Below are 10,055 nucleotides of genomic sequence, written 5' to 3'. Positions count from 1 at the left end.
CCTGGGTAGTGTGGATCAAGAGAGTTTGAATCTAGACTGCAGGAACATAACTAATGTATTCATTGTATTAACAATTAACTTATGATGTTCCTATTCATTTACTACTTCCCTTGAACAATATTATGTCAACACATTTCTAAGTAACCATAATTTAGACATACTATCTCAGACATATACAGGATTTCAAGAAAAGCAAATAAGTACACTGATTTTCTATGTCCTACCCCTTCAAGATATTCCATGGGACAAAGAGGAAACACAAAGTAGACTTGGGATATTATACAAGTATGTGTTTGGAGAAATAGGGTGGTGAATAATTTTATTTCAACATCCAATATATACTAGTCACTGAGGTAGGCACATTTTATATTCAATTTCATTTCATCTTCATAACCTTTAGAAGCAAAAACTATGATGCCTATTTTACAAATTAATAACTTACGGTCAAAGAAATTAAACACCTAGTAAGTAGCAGAGTTACCATTCAAACACAACCTTACACAAAACCCTATGCTTTCCCCTTTAGATAACCCTGGCTTCTTGGCAGTACCATAAGATTATGAAGCTAATTTAACCGAAAGCAGTTATCTTGTAATAAATTTGTTCTAACTCAAATTGGCATCAAATTTTAATATCTAGATTAAAATTAAAAGATGCAAATTACCTAAGAACCAAAACAAACAAACAAACAAATTAAAGCCACAAAACACATCTGCTACAACACATTAACAATGTGGTTGTTAAAGATAATGAACTTTTTTAGGTCTTCCAATAGTCACCAACCCCAACCAAAGAAGGTAATAATGCCTAAATATGGGCCACTTATAATTCCTCAATACTAAAATATTAGTTGAAATGCTTATAAACTGTTGATAATATGAACCTTGATAATATGAACATAAAAGCTCAGTGTATATTTTCTTCTCAGCTACTTATGGAGTTACTTAAAACTATTAAGACACCATTTCTTGCTGCTCTTACTTTACGAAAATTCCACATGTAAAAGAGGGGTTCATGAAATACTAAAACTCTACCTTATAATACTTTTATGTTTTTAAAGTTCTTTCCCACCTATTATCTCATTAGCATCAAGTCAATACCGTGAGGAAGGTGGACAGGTATTATTATTCCTATTTTATACCTAAGGAACAAAAGAATGAACATCAAGTTATTTGCCTAAAGTCACAAAGCTAGTCCTCAACAGAGCCAATTCTGAAAACTAAGTAACAATACTGATTAGATCATGGCCTCTGGCTTTTCTTTTTTAATGATTCTCTAAGAGTTTAAAATTTAACAAAAGCAACAATTATACTTAAATAGACAAATAACCTGTGATATTTTTCAAATAATCCAGGCATATTAACATGTGATGTTACGTTTGTTTGCAAAAAATTAGCTCCCTACTAAGTAAACTTACCTAACTGTAAAATGTTTTTTCCATATGAGAGGAAAAAAAAACACACACCATGTATTAATATTTGATTTTAGATGTTATTTTTAAGAGAGACATAATCCAAACCTGGACAGTGGTTTCTCTGAAGACCCTGATATAAAATCAAACTCCAATACCTTTTTAAAAAAACCTTAAGTGCTTCTCTTAAAACAGAATCAACTTGTATGAGACTTTATGTCTACGTATTTGCCTCATTTGGCTGCTCATTTACCACAAATATTTATCTAAATGTCTCACATTTATCACCCATGGTCTTAACATACACATACAAATGAAAAACAAGAAAAGTCCTTGGAATCACCTTTAAAATAAATCAGTTTAAAATTCATGTTTTATTTCTATGAGGGAGGCTGGCATTACCTAAGATCACTGAGACAAGTAAGAATCATTTCTATTAAAAAAAAAAGAACCTACTCTCTGGTAAACAGCAACAGAAGCTAATATCTTGTAAACTCTACTTCTAACCAAAGTGATCAATAATAACATAGTGAGGCTGTTGAAGGGATGCAGAGAATAAGACACCATGACCAATTATCTGGGTTTGCCTGGAAATCAGGGAGTTCCTGAGACTCCCAATTTTAACACCAGGACGAGTTGGCCACTCTTACTAAGAAGTAGAAAGCACATCTGGATGTCTGGCTATTTGACAGCATGTAGCCAAAAACTAAAGTTTTTTCCTAGCTACCTTTACCCAAAATCACAAATTCAATCTATTTTTACCTCATTCAAGCTCCAGTAAGCAAACAGAAATGAACAGGATACGCATTAGTACTTAAGGAAGGGAGGCATACATTTTTAATGAGAACCAACTTTTAGGCATTAACTGACCAAGGACTTGTGAAGTGAAATTTTAAAAAATGAATTCACTTCCTCTATTGAAAAATTTCCAACTTTCACTTGTATATTATTTTTATAGAACTGATGATTTGGGCCAAAATAAAGCCAAGATGCCCCACTCTTCGGATTGTGTCAACCAACATTAATGTTCTTTTAGCAAGGAAAAGAGAAGTCTATCCCTTAAGAATAGTATGTTAGGACCAAGGAAATGAAAGATAAGTTCGTAAAGAACAAGAGCTAATATTGCCTTCCTTCAATATCTCAAAGCTAGTCAGAGTTTAGCATAAATTATTTACATATACCAACCTGTGGATCAGAGGAGTTTATCACACTTGATTAAACCATTTCAAGCCTAAATACCCAGCTGTGCAGCACAGTCCTCTGAAGCCATAGCAATAAGATGACTCACCAACTGGCAGGTGTCTTAGGTTCTACAAATAATGGGTGTCTGCCTGGATAAGAACTTATGTATGTGCCCAACAGACGACCTCATCCTGCTTGGCTAAGAGAGGAGAGAAGCTAAACAACTGGTCAATACTACAGTACTTGCTATAAAATGTAAAGAATCAGACTTTGCCCCAGAGAAGAGACTTAAAATTCATGCAGACTTTTAAACTGTCCTCTGTACATATTTTATATGCCAATTTTCACTTACCAGAAAAGTACAACAGAGTAAGATCTAAGAGGATAAAAACCAATTTTTATCATCCCCAAATTACATATAACTGAAAGAATCATCGTACTGAGTTCACCACTTCAAGAAATGTGAAGTCAGAGTCATGAGAAAAATAAATCCATATTTAAACCCTCCTATTACATTTAATGACTTGATGTCAGTTTCCACTTAAGTAAAAACCAGTAGTTCATATATGAGTTCTAGTTCACTAACGTACATATCCTTATGTGAAAACTGATACCATGCCACAGTTAATAAGATATGGGTTTATAAATATGGAGTTTAAAAGAAACTTACCCTTTCCCTTTGTGCAGCTCTGACTTCCAACCCAGTTTCTATAGAAACAGGAGGACAAGTGCCAGTGCCAGAAGTCTGCCAATTAGAACTCTCTTTTAGTTGCTGAATAATAAAGCCATATCCCAAAGTCGGCTATAGGTTTTTGATTGTCAGTAGTTCCTAAAAAGAAACCCAGGAGGAAAAAAAGACATTTAACCAATTACTATACTTAGAAATGCTCCCTCCTTTAAACTTGGCTATTAAAATAGAGGAGGTAGATCCACTACCGTGTGTTTTTTGTTTTGTTTTTTTTTTAAGTAGGGATTCAGATATCTCTTAACTTAAGGAGCAGAAAATAGAAGAAAAGTTGTCTCTGAAGGTTCAAAATACCTTTAAACCAATACATAAAGAAAACAATCACTCATTTATCACAGAAATAGAAGTATTTTCAACCACCAAGTCTTAAAGTTCGGATGAATTCATCCTTTTTGTGGAATGAATTTTCAGTAAGACTGTAACATTGCAGAGGGTAAACACAAACGAAATTTGTCAGGAGAAATAAATGACATATATAGGTAAGTCTCCACTAAAAAAACAAAAAACAAACAAAAAACAACTCTTATGCCTCAGGAGACATCTATAAATCATAAATGAGCCCTAGAAAAGTTTTCTAGAGATGCTGACATTGCTGTGCTTGATGAACAATCTCTCCAAAACACATAGGCCAATTTAAAAAATTTTAAATTAATGGGATGTGAGAATAATCTGGCTGCAATTTCTCACTTTATACTGACATAGATGCTTGATGAATGTACTTTAGAATCTTTTATCATAAATACTTCTGCATTAAAAATATTATATCTGTATCTAAACTGATACAGTACAATTTATAGTATTCTCTGAACATTTCTACTGGTCCATCCCCTTTAATATATATGCATCTTAACATTTATTATTTGTCACTGTGAACTTTAATCATTCTTATTGCTATGTGAGGAAAATCAGTTTATTAATAAAGTTAAATATCATATTACAGTTAAAAAACAAAGAGAATTGGGAACCACTCCTCAATCCTGTTCATATCTACCCCCTCCATAAGAGTACTCTGAACCTACCTCTACCAAATTTTCTAAATTATGGGGCACCTATCAGCACAATATCTCAAATATCCTCACCTGTATCTATCAGAAGTAACATATTCTATCTCACAATGAAGAGTGGACCAGAACAGAATAGGAGGGAGAGAGAAAAAAACGTAAGTGTAACAAAATAACAAAGTACCAAGCAACTAGGATAGACAATAGTAACCCGCCCGTCTTGGTGACAGAGACCTCTCATAATTTTCTGTTCACTACCTAAGAACTCTTTTGTTCCTACTTTTCGTATTGAAAAGATTTTTTAAATGCTTTAAAGTAAATGTTACTGACTAATGCACAGATCTGAGAATTTTATGTATGAGGAATAAGATTCTCATCACCCATTTTTACTACACAAAATTTTACGTATCTACATCTTAAGCCATGCTTCTCAAACTTTCAAGTACATAGGGATCACCTGGGCATCACATTCTATTCAGTGGGTCTGACTGAGGCCTTGCAATTCTAATACTGCTGGTCTGAGGACCACACTTTCAACAGCAGAAACTCTAGAAGACTAAGCAATATACATATTGTACTTAACCCAAAATATACTCTCAAAGTTTTTGCTTTTGATTTTTAAAGTCTTTAAGAGGCTGATTGTGTGTTGGTCAGCATGTTTAAGATTTGTCTCCAAAGCAGCAGTTCTCAACCCTAGCTACATACTAGAATCACCTGGGCACTTAAAATACCACCAGGGCCTTGGCAGAGCCCCACTATACCTAGATCGATGTAAGTAAATCGCTGAGAGTCCCAGCTATTGGCATTAAAAAGTTTCTAAGGTGATTCTAATGTGTAGCCAGGTTTGAGATCTCTGCTACAAAATGCAGAAAATTCTAAGGTGTCTAGTTTATTGAAATGTTTCTCTATAAAAGAATATACACAAACTAAATGCTTATCTTGAGAGTCATGTAAAACTGACAATTTCTGTATGCTAAAATAAAAATTTTATGAAACAATTTTCCCAATATGCCTTAAAATACGTGATAAAAAAATAAATACGTATATGGTAACTCAAAGTGTTACTTTTACCTGTAGTAATAGTTCTACCCTGGACACAGATGTATTAACAAGCTTATACATAAAAGTTTTTCATTAAGCCCCTTTCTTGGGAAAAAGGAAGTCTGTTGGTCACCCGATAAAGGTCAGATACCAATTCAGCACTTAAAAATTGTTTACACACATCTTTCTGGTTTGCACAGGGTGACAGCCAATCCACAGAAAGACCTTCTAAATTGATTTTCAGTATGGAAGTATGATACCACTAGAAAAATTAAAAGTTATGAAATATAGAAAATATAGTCAGTATGTTACAGCAGAAACTATATGTGACTACAGTGTAAACTGTCATGACAGTTTGTTGAAAGCAGAAAGAATCAAAAATGACATGTTGAGAAAACGAGAATGTACGGGAGGAAGCCCTCAGGGTGGCCAACAATTATGAGCCTGAAGAAGAAATAAAATCTCTACTACAGTATTTAAACAAAGGAACACTGCTTATCTCTGAGCAAGAATATATTCACAGCCTCACAGAGAATCTGAAATGCTAATTTATCTTTGAAAGAAACATTATTTTTGACTTGTAAATGGTTGAAAGATTTCCTGTTTTGAATTACACTGTGTCTTCAATCTGTATAGCTGATTAAGTAATTCTTCAAATATATGGGTACATATTATATACCAGGTACTATTCTAGATCTTGGGAATAATTGAGAGAAATCTGAAATAAATTTATATGCTACTTTCCTGAGACAGGACATCAAATCTAGATCAAATCACTTCATTCCCCTGTTTAAAACCTCCAACTGCTTTCCACTGCATTCAGCTTTAGAATACAGTCTAAACCCTCTGTCCTTAGCAACAAGACCCTAACTTAGTGTACTACCTCCCTTCTATCAGAATATAAGCTCCATGAGAAATAAGAAACTTGTCTTTTTTCTTCACCAATATACTCCCACAATCTAGAATACTGCTTGGTAGGTACCTAAATATTTGAAGAACTTAAATAATTAGCATCAATCGAAGACAAACCTTGTATAGATAATTCAAAATAAGAAATCTTTCAACCATTTACAAGTCAAAGATACATTCAACTTTACCTATAATTCCATTGTGTCTCAATCCTTTAGTAACTTAGTTAGAAGGTAGTAGACATGGTTCATTTGTAGAAACCAATTTACATGTGTACATACACATATACTCACTCAATCCTAGAATCACTGTCAATTTTAAGATAGACTACAATCACACTACTTTTTAGATTCACTGAAAACTCAAGGATATCTCAATCAGCTAGCTTCTGGCTGTGTACTCCTTAGCCAAGTCACACAACTCTTCTGGTATACCTTTACATTTCATAAACTAAACAGTGGCCCTTCTTCACAGACTGTTATAAGGCAAATTTAAATACTAAGCTAGATTGAATTCCTGGGAAAAATAATTACATGATTATAAAACTATTACTTAAGTGACAATTTTAAGTGATAAATTCCATGGCATTTACAGTTTCATTCTGCTTGTCTCTGCAACAGCTTTGAATTTATCTTCTGGAAGCTCCTCCTCTCAGCTTCAGAATCTGAACACTATTCCAGCTCCCCTACCTGAGCCTCTTTTCCAGCACCATCTTCCCTTCCCATGCCTTAAATGGGACATTACCCCAAGTTTACACCTCAACACTCTACTCTCTGTGGTCCAGTGTTGCTCAACATGTGGACTGACCAAAGACTACATCAGAATTACCTGGGGAGCATGTAAAAAAAACAAAGACTCCTGGGCCATGCTGGCCTTAACAAATCCCAGAATGTCTCGGGTTAGAGCCAAGGGCCATTATGTTTCCCAAGAACCGCAAATGCTGATACACTATAGTTTGAAATCCTCTGTCCAGACATTTTCTCAAGTTTGCAGCTTTCATCTCATCCCAGTCTCCCAAAAAAAATTAGTGAGGTATGACAGTACAGTGACCAAGAGCCCTAGCTAGAACAAAAGCCTGGTTAGAACCCTGGCTCTATCACTTCCAGCTATCAGACTGTGATCCGTGGTGAAACCTGGATGAGACAATGTGTGGATAGGACTTGGCAGAATGTTTGGCCTTAAGTATTTAATAAATGATTGCTATTATCAGTCCTGTTGCTTTACAATAGCATGCCTCCAACTGATTATCCATCCTCATTTCCCACCTAAAACTTCCTTGCCTATCAGGATTCCCTATTTTTGTTGACCCAACCATATTGCTAGTTTTCTATGCTCCGCCTGCATTCTTTCCCTTCATGAACAAACTGTTCTATTATCATTCATGCCTGTCTGCTTGACATCGCAATCCCAATCTCCCTCCACCATTCCATATTCTTCTCCAACTAATAAATTATTTTGTAAAGCCTTTCTTGACCATCCCAGCTTAAAGTAAATTGTTCATATATCCATGCATATACCCATATCACCTGTAAAAATCCATTAGCAATTGATCAAATACTGGCCTGTGTCATATCTCCCATAGCTGTCTTAACTGTGAACTTTCCCCTGATATTTAACTATATATCTGTTTATATCTAGCTTCTCCAATTAGAGTATAAGTTGCTGACAGGGGTAGAGACTGTTTGATGCTTTCTTCTGTATGCTCAGCATCTTAGTTCTTAAACAGACAGCCAGCATTCAATTTATACAGGAAGCCAACCTGAATGCTTAATATATTTCACAGCATTTGGCTATAGAAACATGTTAAGTAATTCTACCTCAAGACCAAAATCTTTTTTTGGTTGCTTCTTAGCAACAATCTTTCTGAGGTTTGAAGGAATTTTGTTATTCAATAAAACTCCTCTGCTAAGAACTTAGAACTAGGCTATAATTCAAGTTTTTAAGTAGAAAGGTCTTTTAACCAGGAAAGCTTAGAGAGCAAACTGAAATGGGAAATGGAGGTGATGTTCAGATAAACCATAACCATATATCCTATTGCAAAAAGAAAAACAGATGTAGTACAAGTGCCTCAGATAAATAGCTTGTAAACAAAAATGTGACTTCAACTACAGAAGTGGCAGTTTATAAAATCTAGGTTGTTTTGCTAAAGTTGAAGTAATCCCCATTTAGAATCTTAATACAACCAGACTTTTCAAAGTGAGCACAAGTCAACTCAGAGGTTTTCTTGGAACTATTTCCTTTATAATAGAATCCTAAATTTAGATCATACAAAAGACACTGGAAAACCACACAAATAATTCAAAAGGGCAGTTTCAAGTTTATAAAACCAGAACTCTAGATCTAACACTCAACCCAATTAACATTTGTCTTCATGGTGCAGCTTGAAATAAAACGATTTCGTAAGTAGTTTCAAAAAACTGTCATGCTGTGTACATTTCCATTTTGCATGACATGATTTCGTATACAAATAAACAAAAATGCCCTGTATACATCTTTTTCTTGCTTTTGAGAGGTGAAGCCTGAGACCTTAGAAAGACACCAAACATGTAGAAACATGTAGGAAGTGTAACACAGTCTTCCTCAAATTGCTATGGTGATTTTAAATATTTTACTAATTGGAAAAACTACTTAATGGGCTTTCAGTATGGACTAGCCAGAGAAAAGAAAACACACTGGAAATTAACATTTCCGACAGGTATAAACTGTTTAAAGAAATGTGCATGAGATCATTTAGCAATGCTAACTCATAAATGGCAGCCAACTCATAAGCAGATGTTTTTAAAATTCTTGTAAATGACATACCGAGAACCTGAAAACCACTGTACTTCACTTTTCCCCTCTGGAAAGAGATAAACAACAAAAGTTTCATGAAAAAGAAAAATTCTCTTCAAAATTTTTGATCCCACTTAAAATAAAGCAAGGAAATCTAAGTTGTATTATACACTAAAAAAGTTGTACTTGTTTTAAGTTGCCAAAGCCCACACTTGATTAATGTCAGAGGGACTGGAAGGGCTCAGGACGCTGGTAGGACTAAACGGACAATGACAATGTTAAAAAAAAAAAAAAAAAGTTAATTTTTTTTTAAGTCAGATTTTTCTCAACACTTCCCATTCACTTCCCTAAAGCTCACTGTGGCTAATTTTATAATTAAATAAATCTCCTTGTGGGGAAAAGAAAAAACTAACCATTTTGGCTAAATTATCTATTATTCCCAGTCTGACAGTATACTTTTTTTTTTTTGCTATATACTAAAATATAAACTTAGAGGTTTAAAATCAGTGTTTGTAACAAGCAACATTTTTATACCAGTTAAGTTCTTCCAGCATCAACAAATCACCACCAACGGTTAAAGTTATGGTTAACAGAAAATGTCAAAATTCTGTAGATCCAAATCTATAACCAAGATTTTAATACTTTGGCTCCCACATCAAAAGAATTTTTCAAATGATAAAATAAATTTTAAAACTTAAAAAAATTAAAATACCAAGCAGAACAAAAGTCCAGTCCGACTTTGTTAATACAACACTTTGGTGAGAGAAGGAAGCCAGTAACAGCAACAGAGTGCCTAAAGACTTCCCGTCAAGAAACATACCCCCAAAACATTAAAAGCCCTCACCCTATTAATCATAATGCATTTTTTGACCTCTAAAAACCCTCTTACCTGTTACAAGAGTTTATACGGCTGTTTGCCACTGGAACACCACCTTGCAGAGTATAAGCGTGGCATCCTTTGTTGATAATCACCTGTTGCCTAAGAAAGCATCAT

Source organism: Camelus dromedarius, chromosome 9 (genome assembly GCF_036321535.1).
Source record: "Camelus dromedarius isolate mCamDro1 chromosome 9, mCamDro1.pat, whole genome shotgun sequence".
In the NCBI taxonomy this organism is placed as follows: Eukaryota; Metazoa; Chordata; class Mammalia; order Artiodactyla; family Camelidae; genus Camelus; species Camelus dromedarius.
This window is presented reverse-complemented; position numbering follows the sequence as displayed.